This window comes from Acomys russatus, chromosome 22 (assembly GCF_903995435.1).
Source record: "Acomys russatus chromosome 22, mAcoRus1.1, whole genome shotgun sequence".
Classification (NCBI taxonomy): Eukaryota; Metazoa; Chordata; class Mammalia; order Rodentia; family Muridae; genus Acomys; species Acomys russatus.
The window spans coordinates 19,191,380-19,212,358 of record NC_067158.1 but is presented as its reverse complement, the minus strand read 5'-3'; positions in this window follow the sequence as shown (position 1 = coordinate 19,212,358).

Sequence of the window (20,979 nt, the reverse complement as noted above, 5' to 3'; positions counted from 1 at the left end):
AAAATAAATGTGATAAATCTGGAGAAATGTAAAAGCTATAGAGAGATAAAGGAAGGGTATCAGCTATTTTCACCAAAATTAATTGGAGTGATCCTGGAGCTGAGGTAAAGGATACCAATACCTGTTAGCTAGTGAAAGTATATAGAGTTTTTAAGGTGTAGTGAGACATTCCTCAAAAATACGGATACTTTGAAAATATGTAGAGATGTGGAGAAAAATGACTCATTTGGGTTCCAGTGGTGCGTAAGTCCAGTGAGTATAGCTGACAATGCAGATGACTGCTGGCATCCAAGATTAATGGATGGTTTTGTCTCACATGTGCTTTTTCTTAGAACTTTGTTGAAAAGATTAGGCCTCCATGGAAAAAAATATAAGTGCAAAGCCTTCTAGCTCTAGAATTGTCTAGTTTCTATTTGACTGATTCAAAAGGAACGGGTGCCTATTTGAGACTCATATAAATACAAGAGTCTATGTCAGTGACTTGTAGGCATTTGATGGAGAACTTCTTGTTGATTCCTAAATGAAGAAGAGGCTACTATGGCTGACCACTTTAACCTTACAGACTTGTGTCTTTTATACTCCTCCATGAGTATGTCCTCCATAAGGAGAACAATGCATTATTAAAACATAGCCTATTGTTAATTATCCCCATGTGCCCCACTAACAAAAACCATTATCTTTTCACATCTTGTATTAACATTCAACATGAGTTGAGGGGTTGAAAGAAATAGTGACACCTTAGTAGGCACACAGAGACACCACAATTAAGGAAATAATAAATGGACAGATATCACCGAAGTCAGATAGGAGGGCAGCATCCTGTAAAAAAATCATTAAGGTATTAAGGATGCTGTCCAACACAAGAAGAAACAGGTTTTCCGGTGGAGGGAATGCTGCTGTCCCAGTGTTCATTCAGCTGCTGAGATATAACACTCTGACTAAAAGGCAACTGTGAAGAGAAAGGAATTTTACAGTTAAAAATCTACCACTAAAGTAAGTCAGGGCAGAAACTCACAGATATACTTTTTGCTGTCTCACTTCCAGATCCATGGTTAGATGACTTTTTTTATATATATATATAACCTAGGACCACCTTTCTAGAGAATGGTGTTACCCATATTGGAGGGAGCCTCCTACATCAACTAAAAAATCAATGTAATCCCATAGATGTACTTGCAGGCAAGTCTAATTTAGACATCTCTTCACTTAAGGCTTTCTTACACAATAGGCTGTGTCATGTAGACACAGATCAGTAAGACAGGTAAGTTCATTCTTCAGCCATCCATGGCTGGTTAGCCATCTTTGACCTACAGTGCCAGAAATTTCTGTCTCAAATTGTGTGTGTGTGTGTGTGTGTGTGTGAGAGAGAGAGAGAGAGAGAGAGAGAGAGAGAGAGAGAGAGAGAGAGAGAGAGAGAGAGAGAGAGAGAGAGAGAGAGAGAGAATATTTGAATCACAACATCCTTGTGATTGTAGAAACAAGTACAAAGGGACTCCTCTAAATGGAAATGCCCTGCTTCTGCTGCTTGTCTTCCATATGTAGGGAATGATGCGAAACTATAGTCACCAGGGCAGATGGTAGAAAAGTCTACTTTGGGATAACTAAATGTCATAACTTCTCCAGTATCATAAAACTAAGGATACTTATTTTCTTTCATTACAACTTAGTTGTTACCTAATCTTGTAGTAGTGAATGCCACCTCAGAAGACTCAGAAGAGGAACATAACGACACATGAATTTCTCAATGCCCCTCTGTGCTATTATTTTCATGCCAAAGAGCAATCAGTGAACAGGAGTTACGAAGAAATATTTTGTAATGCAGGTCTTGTGTCTAAAATATCAACAACAAAACAAAATAAAAAGAACCTAAAAAGTGAACAGAAAATGTATTAGTTATTTAAAAATGAAAATCGTAGGTAAGATGTATTATTTCATGAGTGAGATAAGATCTCACTAAAATCAAAAATTACAAAAGAACAGAACACAGCAAAAACATTAATACAAAACAGTATGAAAGCAAGAATTCAGTCTTTTTGACTTTCACACGAACACTGGTGTTCCATATTTGACCACATCCCCTGGATAGGGAGGCCTGGTGGCACTCAGAGGAAGGATAGCAGGCTACCAAGAAGAGACTTGATACCCTCTGAGCATATTCATGAGGAGGAGGTCCCCCTCAGTTACAGTCATTGGGGAGTGGAGTAAGGGGAAAATGGGAGGGAGGGAGGAATGGGAGGATACAAGAGATGGGATAACAATGGAGATGTAATATGAATAAATTAATAAAATATTTTAAAAAAAGAATTCAGTCTTTGGGATGAAAAAATATAAAGACTTCTGAAATTAGAAAATAGGAGAGCCAACCAGAGGGGAAATTGAAGAGTAAGAAATGAAATCAGATATCTAAATTACAGAAGTAAGGAAAGATGAGGAATGAGAGGAATTTAACCAAAAAATAATATAAGAATAATTAGGATAATTTAAATAATAAGTTCAAAACTTTCCCCCACTGTCTTTTCTATTAGATTTAGTGTATCTGGTTTTATGTTGAGGTCTCTGATTCACTTGGACTTCGGTTTTATGCAGGGTGATAATATGAATCTATTTACATTCTTTTATATTTGGATAGCCAGTTAGACCAGCACTATTTGTTGAAGATGCTTTTTTTTTTGAACTTTTAAATAAAAAATATTTATTTATTTAATCACTTTAGAGGCTGATCCCAGTCCCCTCCCTCCTCTCCTCTGAGTCCTACTCTCGTGTACTTCCCTTCCTCATTCCACCCATCTCCTTCTTCTCAGAGAAGGGGAGATCCCTAAGAGGTATCAGCCCATCCTGGTACCTCAAGTCACACAGCAGGACTATGGATACGTTCTCCCATTGAGGCCAGGTGAGGTATCCCAGGCACAGCAGAGAGATCCAAAGGCAGGCAACGAGGAAAAGATAGCTCCTACTCCCATTGTTAGGGGAGCCACATAGTGGCCATGCTGCACATCGGCTATATATGTCTAGGTATGGCCCATGCTAGCATTTAGGTTGGTAATTCAGTGTGTGTGAATACCCATGGGCCCAGGTTATATTACTCTGTAGATCTTCTTGTGATGTCCTTGCTCCCTCTAGCTCCCTCAATCTTTCCTCTCTCCTCCTCCACAAAAGTCCCAGAGCTTGGCCTATTGTTATGCCATCTCTGCACTGCTTTCCATAAGCTGCTTGAAGAAGTCTCTCAGAAAACAGTTGTGCTAGGCTCCTGTCTGCAAGCATAGCAGAATACCATTAGTAGTTTCAGGGATTGGCTCTGTCTCATGTGATGGGACTCTCTAGCTGGGCCATTCATTGGTTGTTCATTTCCTCACTCCGCTCCATCTTTATCTCTACCCTTCTTGTACGACATACACATTTTGGGTAGTAGGTTTTACTAGTGTGTTTGTATTCCCCTCCTTCCATTAGAAGTCCAACCTAGCAACAAGAGGTGACTACTTCAGGGGCCATATACTCAACTGTTAGGGAATCTTAGCTAGAGACACCCTTATAGATTGCCGGGAGCCTCCTCTGTCTCAAAGTAGCTCCCTTACAGATTTCTGTTGTCTCTCCTAGTCCTTCCCCTCTCATGTTCCCTTTGCTCTCCCATACCTGAACCTCACCCCACTTACCCTCTCCAAACCTCCACTTACTTTAGATGTGTATTATATTTCTTCTTCTGCTTGAGATTCAAGCTTTCTCCCTTGGGCACTCCTTGGCTTCTTAGCCATTCTCTCAAGTCTAAGATGGAATCTCAGAGTCACATTGATTTGCATTTCTCTGATGACTAAGGACATTGCACATTTCTTTAAGTGTATCTCAACCATTAGCAATTCATCTGTCCAGAATTCTTTTTAGCTCTGTATCCCATTTTTAATTGAGTTATTTGGTTGTCGATGTCTATTTCTTCAGTTGTTGTATACTTTGGACATCTCTTGTATATAGGGTTGGGAAAGGTCATTTCCCATTCTGTTGGCTACTGTTTTGTCCTATTGACAGTGTCCTTTCCCTTACAGAAGCTTTTCAGCTTCATAAGGTTCCACTTATTAATTGTTGATCATTGTGCCTTAGAAAAGGGAGAAGGGGAAATAGGGGAGGTGGCATGAGGGTGAGACTGGGAGAAGAGGAGGGAAGAGGCTGCAGCCAGGATGTAAAGAGATTACATAAAATCAATGAGAATAAGAAGCTTAATACTGTATTTGTGTAATCATGAGAAGGAAACACTAAATTCAATAGTAAAGATATGAAATCAATATGTTTTTAAGAAGAGGGAACCAAATAGCATCTTTTTGGGGATAAACAAATAAAACTGAAAGTTTGTCTATCAGGTAAAAATCAAGTAATCCTAGGCATGTATACCACAAGATGATCAGGTGTTCACTGTGAATGCTGTTTAACTTACAGTGACCAGGATGTATGACAAGACTTCTATTATAACTGAATTGCATTTATTTTTCGAAATAGGTTAAAAGAAAAATAAGCATTATGACATATTGTTTGCTACAGTGTGAGAAAAATTTTCTCTGTGAGTGAGAAAATAAAGTGCGTGTATATTTTAAGTACTTGTATGTGAAAACTAGCATGTAACCTTCCTATTGGGGAGACAGAAGAATACATTTAATTCTAAAAACAAGCAAGGGTGTATGGTTTGTGTTGAAATTTGGACAAAATCAGAAGAAATAGTTGAAATTACCTGACAAGGTTGCCACAGGGAGTTGAGAGGCAGAGAATAAAAAAGGCATTTTCTGTTAAATGCAGCCACTTTTATTTGAATTTTTAAATGTGTAAATTTATTATGTTGAATTTTGTTGGATTTACTCTTTTATTTAAAAGAAATTAAGAATCTGTGATGTGGCTGGGTTAGTAGTTCCTTTTCTCCTCTGGTATAGAGCAGAGAAATTTCCATTAAAAAAAAAGTATTTTCAAAAAATAGGTTTAACTGCTTACATGAGGATTAAACTTATCTTTCTAAACAGTGTGTTTTTGTAATTAAAAGCATGTAATTGTTTTTCATGGGGATTTTATTTGAGAAGCACCTTACCTTGGAGCTCTTTCCACACCATATCATGTCATTTCTAAGAACAAAAGAGAGCAGATTATAATTTTGTGAACTTCGTAGAAATACAAATCCACCAAGACTTAAGCCTCCTGAGTGGCCATTGCCATTGCAACAAGGAGACTGGTCAACAGTCAGCATGTTGGGCCACCAATTGTGAGACATAAACTTGCTCTTCAGGAGGATTTAGTAACTCTTAAGTCTAGTTTGGCAGCTACTAGAAATGAGCCTGGGGTCCTCTGAACAGACCAACTCAGTAATAGGCATAGCTTAGCCCTGCTGTCACTGTTTATGGAAGAAACCAGGCTAAAACTTTTCTTAAAGTAAACAGCTTTTTACCAGATGGTTTTAAGTCCAAATAAGTCAACCACCCTGCCCAATATTCATAGCAATGAGGGGAAAAGGCAGAAGGAACCAAAAAGATGTTTAAACTATCTGAAATAGTGACATGCCAAAACTCCTGTACCAGAATTTCTGCCTCAGTCTTTTGTCTTTCTTACAAAAACTGAATGATGATGAAGAACAAATGAACACAGGATGTTCTGTAGAAACAGAGATATTTGCGTCTATGGTATGAATTACCTCTGTCTCTTAAACATTCAGAAAACCATTTGCATATTTCCCAACATCTATTATATATGAGCATCAGCAATTCAATGATGCAGTTTTGAGATAGTCTAATAGGTTATGTGATAGGATAATTAGATAATTATTTTAGCTTTTAATTCAACAATACTTCATATCCAGTGAAATCCATCATGCCAATGAATGATAATTTTCAGGCCTGTCAGAGCATTTATGGGGTTTCCATACCAATGAAATTCCTTTTACAACATTATAGGGAATAAAACTAAATTCATTACTCCATTATTGGCTAAGTTGATGAAATACATTCTTAATGGCACAAATCAATGTCTTCTTTTATTTAAATATAGACATTCTGCTGTATGTATAATTCAAACTTAGATTGTCTGGAACTAAATCTCAACGTAAGGTGCCAAAAAGTAAGTATGAAGTGAAAGAAAACGATCTGTAATAAAGCGAAAGCTGAGTAGTTAAGCAAAATCAGTGGAGCAGTGCTGTTTCTGCAATGTCCTTTGGGGTGCCTTTCCACACGTGAAAACAAAAAAGGTTACTTGCCTTAGGTAGGCCAACACGTAAGATGAAAACACAATGCTGAGAATGTGAACGTATTAAGTGGGAAGTGGCTCAGGGAAGATGTAGCAGTTGGACAAATATAGATAAAAAGACATTAAGTACACACACACACACACACACACACACACACACACACACACACACACACACACACACACATTTCATTTGGCAATGCAAATGATACAACGTATTTCTCTATTCCCCTGCACATCTGATTGACAAATGCAGTGGTTGAAAGATTGGTGGTCTGTCTCTCATTTTAGATAGTTTTCTCCCTTCCTTTTTTCCTCCCTTCCTTTCTTCCTTCCTTCCTTCCTCCCTTCTTCCCTCCTTCCCTCCTTCCCTCCTTCCCTTCTTTCCTTCTTTATTTCTTTTTCTTGGTTTTATGAGACAGGGTTTTTCTGTGTAGCCTTGGCTGTTCTGGACTTGCTTTGTAGACCAGGTTGGCCTCAAACTCACAGCAACACTCATGCTTCTACAAGTGCTTTCACTAAAGGCATAAGCCACGGCCCATCTTTATGTAGTTGTCTTAACCAAGCTACTTTATTAGACTAGTATAAACACACACACACAATATTCGTTTTCCTGAAGAGAAGCATTCTGGGCTGGTTTGAAGAGCCACAATATGGACTCTGCATTTTAAATGCTGGTGTTTGGCCCTTGTCTTCCCAGACTATGAATGGCATGTTTCAATGCTCATGCCATTACTCTTCCTTCAGCTTTCTGTATCGCTTGTGTTGATTACATCCTACTTGCTGTATCTGATCCTCAGCACACATACTTGAGTTTCATACTCCAAGTCCAGATTTCACATGGTAGAAACCTATACTCTTTCTTACCTTGCTGTGATGATGGACACAGACAAGTTCTCTGTGAAATCTTCTACTGTGGCAATCACACACTAATGACCCCTACTCAAGAATGCCTATTCATAAATATTTCTCTCTGAGCCTTTTGTATGTACGGGGTGTGTGAGAAAATAGCGGAGGGAACTCTTCACCTAAACCCATCTTTCTGTGTCAAACATTCCCTGATTGTCCAGCACATTTGTTTTGTAACTCTTGTAGTTGTATTTACACTCACTAGGTTTATTTAGGAAAATCATCTTTTCCAAAGGATCATTTTTATACTGTACCATAATGCACATATTTGGATATTGTATTTATACTTACACTGAAGCAAAAAATTAGGCTTAGACCTCAATGTTTGTGATAAAAATGAGCAAGTCTTGGAAGACTTTCAAAATCAATTCTGAGACAAAAGTTTTTTATTATTGACTTATTTTTAAATATATACTTGCATTAAAAAATTTAAAACAATTATAAGCTGGGTGCAGTTTATCTGCACAGCATATCTGTGATCCCAGCACTCAGGGAGGCAAGAGAAAGGCAGATCTCTGTGAATTTGAGGCCAGACTGGTCTACAAACAGCATACAGGACAGCCAGGACCACACAGAGAAACCCTGTCTCAAAAAATTAAAAACCAATTCCCCCTCCCAAAATTAAAATGATTATAATTATAGCAAATAGCTTGAAGGAATGCTGTACTGCCTATGATTAAAGGTATATAATAGAAGTATTCTCTTTAATTTATTATTCTTTCTGTAAAACAGATTCATTCATCTGTAGATTACAATCCAGAATGAAATTCCAGCTCAAATTCCACTTATCTCAAGGTCTAGGATCCTGACCTGTGCCTGGACATATAGAATGGTACCTATGTAGGTATGCCCCGTGGTTCCAGGGCATTTAACAAGGTGAGGTTTGATTTCTGTTTGCCAAGGGAACTATGAAAAGTATCCCTGACCTTATATCCTTAGAAGCCAACTTAACTTCCTGGCAGGAATGCTGAAATGCATTCTGAGATGAGTAGGGTATTAAAGAAGTCCACTTCACTTACCAGGAACCTGGGACAGAAGGAAGGACATCCTATTGGGACTCTAAATGAGAGAAGCATGGGAGAATAACAAAGTAGAAGGATCCAGAGGGTCCTAGAAACCTACAAGTAGAACATTATGATAGGCAGATTTGGGCCCAGGGGTCCTGCTCAAACTAAAGCACCAGCCAAGGACAATACAGGCGGTAAACTTTAAGCCCCTATCCAGATTTAGCCAACGGTCAGACATTCTCCACAGTTGAGTGGAGAGTGGGATATGACTTTCTCACATACTCTGGTGCCTCACATTTGACCATGTCCCCTGGATGGGGATACCTGGTGGCACTCAGAGGAAGGACAGCAGTTTGCCAAGAAGAGACTTGATACCCTATGAGCATATACAGGGGGAGGTAATCTCCCTCAGGAACAGTCATAGGGGAGGGAAATAATAGGAAAATGGGAGAAAGGGAAGAATGGGAGGATACAAGGGATGGGATAAACATTGAGATGTAACAAGAATAAATTAATAAAAATAATTAAAAAAAGAGAAGTCCACTTCAAAAGTTGGAGTTTTAGAGACATATGGTCCATAGCTAGAAAAAGAAAGTAACTATCAATTAAATTCTCATTTAATTTATCCTTATATTAAAGTTCTACATTTCTATCTTCCACAATAGCTTGTATGCAGTACATTGTAATCACATCCACTTGCCTCTGCCCTTCCACCCTCTCATTCCCCTCCCACTCTTACCTGCCTCTCTTTTCTTCTTAACTAGTCCCCATCTACTCTTCTACTCTTCATGTTTCTCTTTTCCTTCCTTCCTTCCTTTTATTTCCTTCCTTTTTTCTCACTTTTTCTTTTGGCAGGCAGCACTCAGTAGTCACAGTGGTACAGGTGTTCTATAGTACAATGGCCATGCCTTTTCCACAGGACAGCTCCCCCTGGGCATCACTTCAGCTCCTGCATTTCTTCTCTGATTTTTCCTGGTGCCTTGGAAGATGGGGTGAGTAGATATTATGGTTGCAGAAAAAAAAATCACCAATTCTTTGACACTGTGACTTATACTTGGTAATTAATTCTCAATATTAAATTGTACATTGTTTGAAAGTGGCCAAGCCTTATTAGGGTCTCAAATAATAGTGAATTCTATGATATTGGGACTTACTTATCTTATCTCCAGCCCCACAGAGATATGTGGTCCAAGCCAGTATGACACCTTTTACCATTGCTTAAAAATACTTCATTCACATGACTGTAATGGACACACTAGGCAATTCACTCATGAGTATGGAGGCTCTGGTACATGGTCACATATATTTGTCCCAGCATGTAGGAGCACATTTCAGACAAAATACTCATGTCATGAACCAGAAAGCTAAGAGAAACCAGAAGCACTAAGGTTCTAAATCCCTTTTGTGGGCACATCTCCAATGTCTCAAGAATATACTACCTGGCCTTTACCTAAATCTCCACATTACATCCTGATAGCCTCACACTGGGGATTCATACTCTCACACATGTTTTTGAGAAGAATACTCAATAAACTATGACATTAAGTTTCTTTGAACTTTCAGAGTGACATCCCTCACACACTGATTTTACATACAGTGAGAGTCTATGATGTTCATGTAGGTATTAGAACTTACTGTAGAAACTGGTTGGTTGTTTACACCCACTGAGATTCTCCTACTTTCTTTGAGAAAATGGCAGTGATACTCGAGTCATCATTTCTATGGATTTCCTGACTATTTCTAGCCTTGACACACCTTCAAATGCCTCAACCTAAGACATAAAAATATTTTGTCTCCATGCTATTTCTTTCTCAATTCCTAATACCTCCCTGGCCACCATTCCTGTAAACTTTCTTGTTGACAAATACCTTTCACAATTATACCTGTACCTTCCTAAGAGGAATTATTTTAATTGTACAGTTATGTTTTGTTTTGGTGTTCCCAAAACTTGGTGTTCAACATGAAACAGTAACCACAGCAACTAAAAACCAATAGTTTAAGAGCAATTATATGTCCAGAGGCACAGTTAGTGCCAAAAGTTATTTATTAGGTAAGTGAATGAAAATAATGTGCATCCAACAGGGAAAATGATGACAATGAAATTCTTTATTGAGTTCTTTATAGTGTGAGAATTATAGAACATGATATTGTCCAGTTCACTCATTTTAAAATTAATATTTTGTCAAGTGCATTCTGTCAATTAACATTCAACAAATATTTGTTAATCAGTAAAAATGAATGGACAAATTTTGGGGTAGTTTTGTTTCATTTGTAGATAGTGATATGTGGAAAAAATCAATTTTAAGATACATCATCTTTGGACATACAAATAAAATTTGATTTACATATATAGTTTCCTTTAAACTAGAATTTGCTTGTGCATTGTCATACACTCTGTCTATTATGTAATGAAGGCATAATGGTCCTTACCAATATTAATGTCTGCAAAAATTTTATAGATGTGACTTGAGGGCCAATTTCATAGCTGAAACACATATGCACATGTTCCTAGACACGTACTAGTGCCCATACCATGATTAATTTATTTACCCTTTCCTATTTTACTCATAAGCTTCTAGTGGCCATTTTACATAAGAAATATATAGTTCAGAGAAAATGTATCTCCCAATTGTCTTATGCCTATAATTTTACTTACAATGGCTGGATGGTCCTAAGATTCAATATTTGATAAATAAATTACAACAATGGGCTTGATGAGTGGAGCATTTAGAAGTGGTATCAAAGACTCTACTAACTCACTCAGGAGAGAGGAGCTGCCCAGTATCAGCCTTCTTGCTACATTTCACTTAGCTTGTCTTAATGCTGTACAGTAAATGTGGATTCTATTGTACAGATTGACGACACACTGGGGCTTGTCCAGTCTTTGTATTCACTGTAACTATATTTAATTTGTAATACTAACAATTTTACCTAGGATTGGTATTTGGATGCTTTCTTGGCTTTTAATTTTTCTTTATAATAATTATGACTTTCAGTTAGAAATTCTGAATATATCAGAAGTTGCTCTCCACAAGCCCTGTGTTCTTTTATTTTACATATATGTTTTTTTCTGCTTGTATGTATATGTACAATATGTGTTCCCACTATCAGTGGAGGTCAGAGGAGGGTATCATATTACCTTGAAGTAGCATTACAGATGACAGTGAGTCATCATGTCAACACTGGGAACAGTACCTTGGTCCCTTGAAGAAACAGCAATGCACTTAGGCCCTGAGCCATCTTTCTAGTCCTAAATCTCATTTTTTAAAAACTCCATAGTGATCTAAATAATTTTGTCAGTTTGTTACGTGTCTATTACCTCCATAGAATAAGGACTTTGTCATAATAAAAACAAAAGACAACGTCCAACACATTTCGCGTCATAGTTCCTATTTGGCATATGATGTCCTGTGCGTGTTACAAACAACAATTTGCTTGATGCCTATATTAGTGGTGTAACTACTATGGGTTCTGCCTCTGAGGGAAAAATATTTTTGAGGCTCGCAGGATTAAGTTCTTGGTTTCAACTTTTCACAGCTGTTTCTGAAACCTACTTCTGCAAATTGCCATTACACTGACTTCTGTAACTACCCACCTGTCCTCAGTTGTACAACATCTGGTTAGAAGTTTCTGTACAATTTAGTTAATTTGTAACAACTGGAAAGGTGTGATGTGATTCATTTTTAACAGAATAGATTTTATTTTTTTCTTTATGAGTTTCCTTGGACCTAAGTGATAGAAACCATGTGTGCAAATATAAAACAAATCTTAAAAGCTAGCCTTAGGCTTAAGCAATGGTACATTGGGTCAGGGTGCTCTCTGTGAAAGCATGAACACCTTTCCTTGAATTCTCAACACAAATTGGAAAGCAGAGCACGATAACAAGTTCCTGTAAGCCCAGCACATGGAGGATGGAGCAGGAAACACACACATCCTAGGAGGTTCTAACCAAAACACTGAGTTCAGCTTCAATGAGCAATCCTAGAGCTAGAAAATGAAATGAGGCATGCTAGAAGACATCCAATGTCTACTTCTGACCTTAGACACTTGGACTCACCAATATACACCACACGAGACACTCACAGGTGAACTCAAATAAATAAATAAATCAACAAAGAAATATGCTCATCTTAATCAATTCCTTCATTGTCATTACACAGGGTAATTGAAACCCACAAAAATGTAGTGTAATCTTTTTTTTTTTCAGTGAATCCAAGCTGATATCCCAGCTTCCAATGGAAAACATAATTAAATGGTGCATTCAGTACAGTTCTGTCTCAAGCATTGCATTGGATGGATTATATTTAAAATACTCTGAAGACAAGTCAAGGTGGATATCTTTTGTTGCTGCAAGCTCTTTTGCATAAAAAAAACTTCAATTTGCCACCTAATTAACTTCTTTCATATACATAGTCTCTACTGTGTTTCTTTAATAAATAATTGGTGCCATGCCTATATATTTGTCTAGGTATTTAAACATCAATTGTTTTATAAAGGCATGGATGTCAGAATGTCTCAGTGCATGTTAATCTATGTGACCAGAATCAGAACATCAATATAAAACAATATATTGTGTGATTTATATATAATGAAATTTGAAGTTGTTCCCTTGTATCCATTCATGGGGGAAGTGGTTCCATGACCTTTGTATGTCAAAATCTATGGAATGGTAATCTTTGCATAGATCTTACAAATAACCTCTTGCATACTTTAAATCTTTCTACATTCTTGAAACATTTAATATATGCACCATGTACATTGTTATTATCATCACTGTATAGTCTCCTGAAAGAAAAATAAATATGAGTAAATTCTAGAAGTACAAAATGGTTTAAAATAGAAATTATGTTCATGTTTAATATGAGAGTAATTTTCAAAAATATCTTCCTTCTGAAGTGGTTGGATTTACAGATCCAAAGATTAGTTTTGTTCTCAATTATCAGCCTGATCTATCTGCCTCTTTTGTCTGCAATGCAATTTCCTCCATGTCTCTGTGTCCTTAGGGATATACCCTTCCAAAATGCACATAATTATCTGCTTGGTTCTGTCTTTTCTCCACAATGTCCCCAATGAAACTCCAGCATATATGTTTTCTACAACTGCTTGTCATCCTCACAATAGTATCCCCATTACTCTTTTTCAGATTTACCTAGAAAGTTTTGATTTTATAAAAATTGAAATAAAATACTCAAAAAAATAGAAGAGTGTTTTCCCTATCATGAAAGGAAGTTGTGTAGCAATGGATGGAAGATGCAGATTGTTCCATAGTTTCTGGAGACTGAGCTCTGTGCAACATTAAGCAACACTCTGGGGAGTGAAGCCTATAAGGCACAAAGCCTGTCTCTATACAAGAAAACACAGAAAATAAGGTAAATATCTGAGGTACAATTGCAGCCAAATGACATATCATGAACAAGGAATATTTGAATATTCAGAGAACAGAATGAAAATTTAAAGAATAAAATAGTCTCCTGAAAGAAAAATAAATATGAGTAAATTCTAGAAGGACAAAATAGTTTAAAATAAAAAGAAGACAATAGCCAGAAGGACTATGGTAATAAATCCAAAGCTGTTAGAGCATACAAGGTATAGAAAAGGACCATTCTGGGTAAGGCATAATGAGGAGTAATGTCGACAGCACAAGGTGAGTTTCAAGTGAGAGACTGCAAATCAGGCATTTGACAGACTGGAGGGATAGAGGCCTTTGTGCCCAAAGCCATTCTGTTAAAGGAGCTCATTATACACGTGGGCTTTCTAGTTGGTGATTTTGCAAGGTCTGTACAGTGATGTACCCTCCAGAATTGCTTGCAGCCTCTGAGCCATTCTGTTGAAGGAACTCAGTAGGCATGTGAGCTTTCTGGGAGGGATCTAGTATTTTGCAAGGTCTACACTGTGATGCACCCCATAATTGCATCCAATCTCTGACATCCCCATCAATTGTGCACTGCTGCATCTCTCTAAAATATGGCATTGGTGTGAACCATCACTTTCTGCATATCGACCAGCTCTGATCGAACAAACTTTCTGCTAAATCATACTGATGTTGTACAGTTGTTGGGATGAATTAATCCCTGATTATGGCATTCCTGATTTCATTCAAACAATTTTAAAAGTTAAATTGTTTTACAATTTTAGAAACTTTATGCAATAAATGCTTTTGTGGGCCTCCAGACGCCTCAATAGGGGAGAGCCTTGAAGTAGATTTGTGGCCTTAGTAAGCCTTCCTTCCCCACGAATCCTGATATACACCATAAATATAGGTAAGTTATTTTAAACTTCCCATGAGCCCAAAATATAATGGGGCTATGTAGAAATGTTAAATTAAGTACAAACCTTAATGTCCAAATAAACAAACTTTTCTGTTATAATTCCTTATACTTTGTCAGCTTATGGTATTATATGCTGTCATTTTAATTTTACTTTGTTTCTTAGAAAGAAAGACAGATAAAATAATTGTTCTGAACTCACTATAAACTGAGAGATAGCTAGAAAATGTGTAGCCAGGTCAGGACTAATTGAAAAGACATATTCTTGTAACTTTTAGACCCTGTTAACCTTTGTCACTCTGAACACACTATGAACTTATGTAATGGATACATAGATAAGAAATGTTTAGTTTGAAAAAATGTAACGGAGTGGAATAGCTGGGTCTTGAGGAAGCCCTATTCCCATTTTTCTGAGATAGCACCAGATAGATTTCCAAAGTGGCTGTACTAGTTTGCATTCCCACCAGCAATGAAGGAGTGTTCCTCTCTCCCTACATCCTCGCCAGCATTGATCTTAGCCATTCTGATGGGTGTAAGATGGAATCTCAGAGTTGTTTTGATTTGCATTTCCCTGGTGACTAAGGAGGTTGAGCATTTCTTTAAGTGTTTCTCAGCCATTTGATACTCCTCTGTTGAGAATTCTCTGTTTAGTTCCAAGCCCCATTTCTCAATTGGGTTATTCGGTTTGGTGGTGTTTAATTTCTTGAGTTCTTTATATATTTTGGATATTAGACCTTTGTCAGATGCTTCAGCACACAACAAAAAAATTTGCTCAACCATGCTCATAGCAGCCTTATTCATAATAGCCAGAACATGGAAATAGCCTAAGTGTCCCTCAGTAGAAGAGTGGATAAAGAAACTGTGGTACATATACACTATGGAATACTACTCAGCTATTAAAAACAAGGAATTCCCGAAATTTGTGGATAAATGAATTGAGCTAGAAATGATCATAATGAGTGAGTTAACCCAGAAGCAGAAAGAATCAAATGGTATATACTCACTTATATCTGCATACTAGCCCAAGGGGCATGTCCCACAAAAGCCTTCACTTACCAGGAAACTGGGACAGAGGGGAAGGCATCCTATTGGGACTCTAAATGAGAGACGCACGGGAGAAAAGCAAAATAAAAGGATACAGAGGGTCCTAGAAATCTACAAGCAGAACATTATGATAGGCAGATTTGGGCCCAGGGGTCCTGCTCAAACTAAGGCACCAGCCAAGGACAATACAGGAGGTAAACTTTAAACCCCTTCCCAGATCTAGCCAATGGTCAGAATATTCTCCACAGTTGAGTGGAGAGTGTGATATGACTTTCTCACGTACTCTGGTGCCTCACATTTGACCATGTCCCCTGGAGGGGGAGACCTGGTGGCACTCAGAGGAAGGACAGCAGGTAGCTAAGAAGAGACTTGATACCCTATGAGAATATATAGGGGGAGGTAATCCCCCTCAGGAACAGTCATAGGGGAGGGGAATAATGGGAAAATGGGGGGGGGGAGGAATGGGAGGATACAAGGGATGGGATAAACATTGAGATGTAACAAGAATAAATTAATAAGAAAAAAAGAAAAAAGAAAAAATGTAACGTATTGTATTTTAGAATTCATCTATTTTTGTGATTGATTGCTCTTTTTGATTATGAGGTAATTCCTTTTCTCAGTAGTATAAATATGGTGAGCAACAATAAATGCCACATCTTAACTTCAACATATCTCTTGAATATGCGTGTGTGTGTGCATGTGCGTGCGTGCGTGTGTGTGTGTGTGTGTGTGTGTGTGTGTGTGTGTGTGTGTGTGTGGTTTGTTTTCTATTTATTTCTTATTTCCCTGTAGATTCCCAAATAAGCTAACAGAGTCAGGGTTTTACCATCAGCCTTCTAGGGCTAGCAGGCCTAAGTTTACATTAGCCTGCTGAGCTATACTTAGAGGCCTGCTCCTATGCAGGAGCTGATTTCAGATCAAGAGCCCCCTTTTATGACCCCTCTGCAGATTTTGGCTAGAAGCAATTTTCACAGCTGCATCTATGGGAAAATTGTGGTCAGCTAATTTTTTTTCTCCTTAGCAGCTGTAAAGCCAGTCCTTAAGAGAAGGAATCTTGGGCTACCTCCCCTCTTTCTTCTTTCCTTCCTAATCAGCTGCCTGAGGCTTTAGCTCAGGAGACCCTAGAGAAAAAAGTGAATTAGGGATTCCACATCCAGTACCAGAGATCCTACCCTGGACGTCGCGGGAGCAAAGAGGGACATTAACAGCTGTGAACATGAGATGAAGAGTGTTATAGTTTCCCAGACTATGTGGTAGCTTCACCAGCTAGAATGTGAGTGAAAATACTCACAACATGCTAAATGCTGCCTTCCTGATTATCTCAAATTAACAATGTCACAACGTACCAGTGACAAAGAGAATAGAAGAGAAACCAATAGGTTCTATTCCTGGAAACTTTGACTTTATCTCACTCAAAGTTATTTACAGCCATTTACACATATTATGAGCACAGGACATAACATGATCTCATTAGGATTGTTTTCAATTGGATCTAATGTTAACAGCATAATTTCTGGGAAAAACTGTCCCTTGCTATATTTTGTCTTGTGGATGGAGGTAATAGAAAGTTGTAGTAATTGATCACTGCAGAGACAGTGGTGACTGAATAATAAATTGTTTTTTGTGTGTAGTTATTTTTTTCCTTTACAAATATGTGACATAGAAAGAAAAAATAGTTCCCAGAATGACCCTAAAGCTAGAGGTTCTCATGATACTCCAGAAAAGGAATTGTAGCTATTGGCATAGTGTTATCTTTTCTAATTTTAGAACCACAATAAAAAATAGTAAAAAATACATCCTTGTATGCTTTTTGTTGGGTTTTCACAGATAACTGAAATTTTCATATTTATGTAGAACTTTTTTGAAACAAAAGAAATTAAAAAGTTGCAAAACTTTAATAGATATAAGTTGGTTGTATATGCTTTTCTGTGTGCATGAGAATGAAGTGAGAGAGTTATCTTATACATGTGCCTGTGTGTGTGCACTCACTGAGCATTTGTAGGCCAGTGGTTGATGTCTAGTGTCTTTTTCAATTGTTTATCTACATTTTCTTTTGAGAGAGGCACTTTCACTGAACCTGGCACTCATCCATTTGGCAGGATTGGACGCTGCCAAGCTTATGAACCTCCCGTCTGGTTCGCCATCCTGGGGCTACAAATAAACTGAGTCCTTCACCTCATTTTATATGGATGTTGATGATTTAACCTCAGATTCTCTTTACCTTCTAAGCCATCTTTTTAGCCTTCATAGATCCTAGAATAATATTCTTTGCAAATAATATTAATAGAATCACAAATGTCTTTTGTCCTTCTTTGTTCCAAAACCTTCTCAATTTTTTATTGGTAAATGTTGGAATTTGAGCCAGAGGTGCAGAGGATACCACAAGGCACAAGAACATGGGCTACAGAATCAAAAAACCAGGGATCATAAAGGCTTACAAAGCCTAAATCAACAATCACAGAGCCTGTATGGATCTGAGACAGGTCTCCTGCATATACGTAGGTTGTGCATCTTAGTGGGACTCTTAACAGTGGAAATGGGGACTATCTCTGACTTTTTTGCATGCTATTAGGACTCTTTTCCTCCTACTAGGTTGCCTTGTCCTGCCTTGGTATGAGGGCTTTTGCCTAGACTTCTTGTGAGTTTTTGTGCTCTGTCCAGTCGATATCCATTGGAAGCCTGATTTTTTTAAAGGGAAAATAATAAGGAGGGATCTAGAGGACAGTGGAGGTCTAGCAGAACTTGGAGGAATAGAGGGAGGGGAAACTGTGTTCAGGGCATAATGTATAAGAAAAGAATAAAAAAGAAAAAAATTTAAAGTCCTCTTTGTATTAATTCTTTTTTAAATTAATTATTTATTTTTTATTAATTTATTCTTGTTACATCTCAATGGTTATCACATCCCTTGTATTCTCCCATTCTTCCCTCCCTACCATTTTCCCCTTACTCCCTTTTATATGACTGCGTCTGAGGGAGACCTCCTCCCCCTTTATATGCTCATAGGGTATCAAGTCTCTTCTTGGTAGCCTGCTATCCTTCCGCTGAGTGCCACCAGGTCTCCCTCTCCAGGGGACATGGTCAAATATGAGGCACCAGAGTATGTGTGAAAGTCATACCCCACTCTCCACTCAACTGTGGAGAATGTTCTGTCCATTGGCTAGATCGGGGTATGGGTTTGAAGTTTATGGCCTGTATTGTCCTTGGCTGGTGCTATAGTTTGAGTGGGACCCCTGGGCCCAAATATGCTTATCATAATGCTTTTCTTGTAGGTTTCTAGGACCCTCTTGATCCTTCTACTTTGCTATTCTCCCATGCGTCTCTCATCTAGAGTCCCAATAGGATGTCCTCCCCTCTGTCCCAGTTTCCTGGTAAGTAAAGGCTTTCATGGGACATGCCCCTTGGGCTAGTATGCAGATATAAGTGAGTATATACCATTTGAGTCTTTCTGCTTCTGGGAGGATCCAAGCTGTATTAATTATTTGAGAGATTTATGAAATGTATTTGGATTATACCCACATATGTAATCCAACTCCTTTCAAATCCACTTGTTCTACTTTTACTGATATCTCTATCTAACTTTGAGTTAGTTTGTTTGTTTCTTCTTCTTTTATTCCCGTTATGTAAAATTTGCATCTTCCAACTGTTCTTGGGAGTGGGGCCTGTCCTATGGTCAACTGACCAATCAGAGGAGCTAGTCATGAAACTTCATGCCTGCATTCCTCACCCCCTTATGCTGGTATTTGTATGGCTTCTGTTTGTGCGGGCTTCATGTATGTTGTCACAATCTCTGTGAGTTCAAATGTTCAACTGTCCATTTTGTCTGAAAAAAAAAAAAACAACATTGTTTTTGTGACGCTAACCTCCAGTTCTAACAACCTTTTGTCAAGTTACATACAGAGGCATGAATAAAACTTCTCAATGGAAACCTTGAAAACAAGAAGGATCTGATTTGATGTTTTATAAGAACTGAAGGACCACAGTTGCCAGGCCCATACTATTATACCCTGCAAAACTATCAGTCATAATTAAAAGAGAAAAGAACAACTTTCAGTGATATAAAAATAAAAAATAAAGAATTTATGTCCACAAAGCCAGTTCTACAGCAGATACTATAACACAATATTAAACAAATTCAAGAATCCACAAGGAATATACTATGCTAGAATGGTTAAACCAAAATATGTAAGAAAACAATACCAAAACAACAAAATAACAAAGGATTAATATATATTTAATTATCCAAGATATTGGGATGGGTAAGGGAACAGGTGGAGGGACAGAGAAGAAGGCATGAGAGCTTAAGAATAGTAGTACCCACCCACTTGAGTGTTTCAGATTCTCAAGAGTTCTAAAATAATGTTTTTAGTACTGTGTATGTTAGTTCATATTTCACAGGATTGTAGTCCCACAGTGAGAATTCTAAAACAATCCTGTAGGTCATGTAGGCACACAGTCAAAAGAATAACATATGGTGAACAATGCCTTGGAGAGAAGCTCCAGGAGAGGGCCGCTGTGTTAGATGCTTACTGGTGTTTATTTATGTTTTGTTTTTTTGTTTTTTTTTTTTTACCAACACAACCTTCCTTGGATCATTGCTTTCTTTTTTTTTTTTCATTCATATATAAAAGTACACTAAAACTGAAGTAAAACGGTCTATAGTATTAGAATGTAGCCCACCTCATTTTTTCAGGTCTTCAAATGAATGTTTCACAGGAAGATCTACATAGGTTAATGAAAGTCAAGACTCATGCCATTGTAAAACATCACCCTCTGCCAGGTATAAGGGAATGGGTAAAGGATCTTTGATATCATTTTTGTGATTTCAGACTTCATACGGGTGGAGGCACCTAGGCAGCTACTTCTAAATTAACCAAAGACAGGTTACACACAGCAAACCATAGCTGCAGATGAGTCTTTATCTTAAAAGGGCTTTCTTCCTTCCCTCAAGTCTAAAATTCAATGCTGCAGAGTTCCTAGCTCAAACGAGCCCATGAAAGGAAATGAATTCTGTCAGCCTTACATAAGATTGGAAGCAGTCCCTGAGCCCCAATGTAGTTTATAAGCACTCTCTGGTCTTTCAAAGCATTCTAATAAATACTATTTGGGTGGTTGTGAAATCAAACTATGCTATAAATAAACAATAAATTATAATAAATAAATAAATAAAATAAGCATTTTTGTTTAAACCTCTGAGTTGTCATAACTAGTTACTGGGGAAAAGCATAGAACATTGTTGTCTGTTTCTTACAAAATAATTTAGAATTAAAATGATAAGAAATACTTTTGCAGGAGCAAAAACGAATAGGTAATCACTAGTAAAAGATTTCATTCACTCATATGACTTTCTCATGTACTATGGTGCCTCACATTTGACCATGTCCCCTGGAGGGGGGGACCTGGTGGCACTCAGAGGAAGGACAGCAGGTAGCCAAGAAGAGACTTGATACCCTATGAGAATATATAGGGGGAGGTAATCCCCCTCAGGAACAGTCATAGGGGAGGGGAATAATGGGAAAATGGGGGGGGGGAGGAATGGGAGGATACAAGGG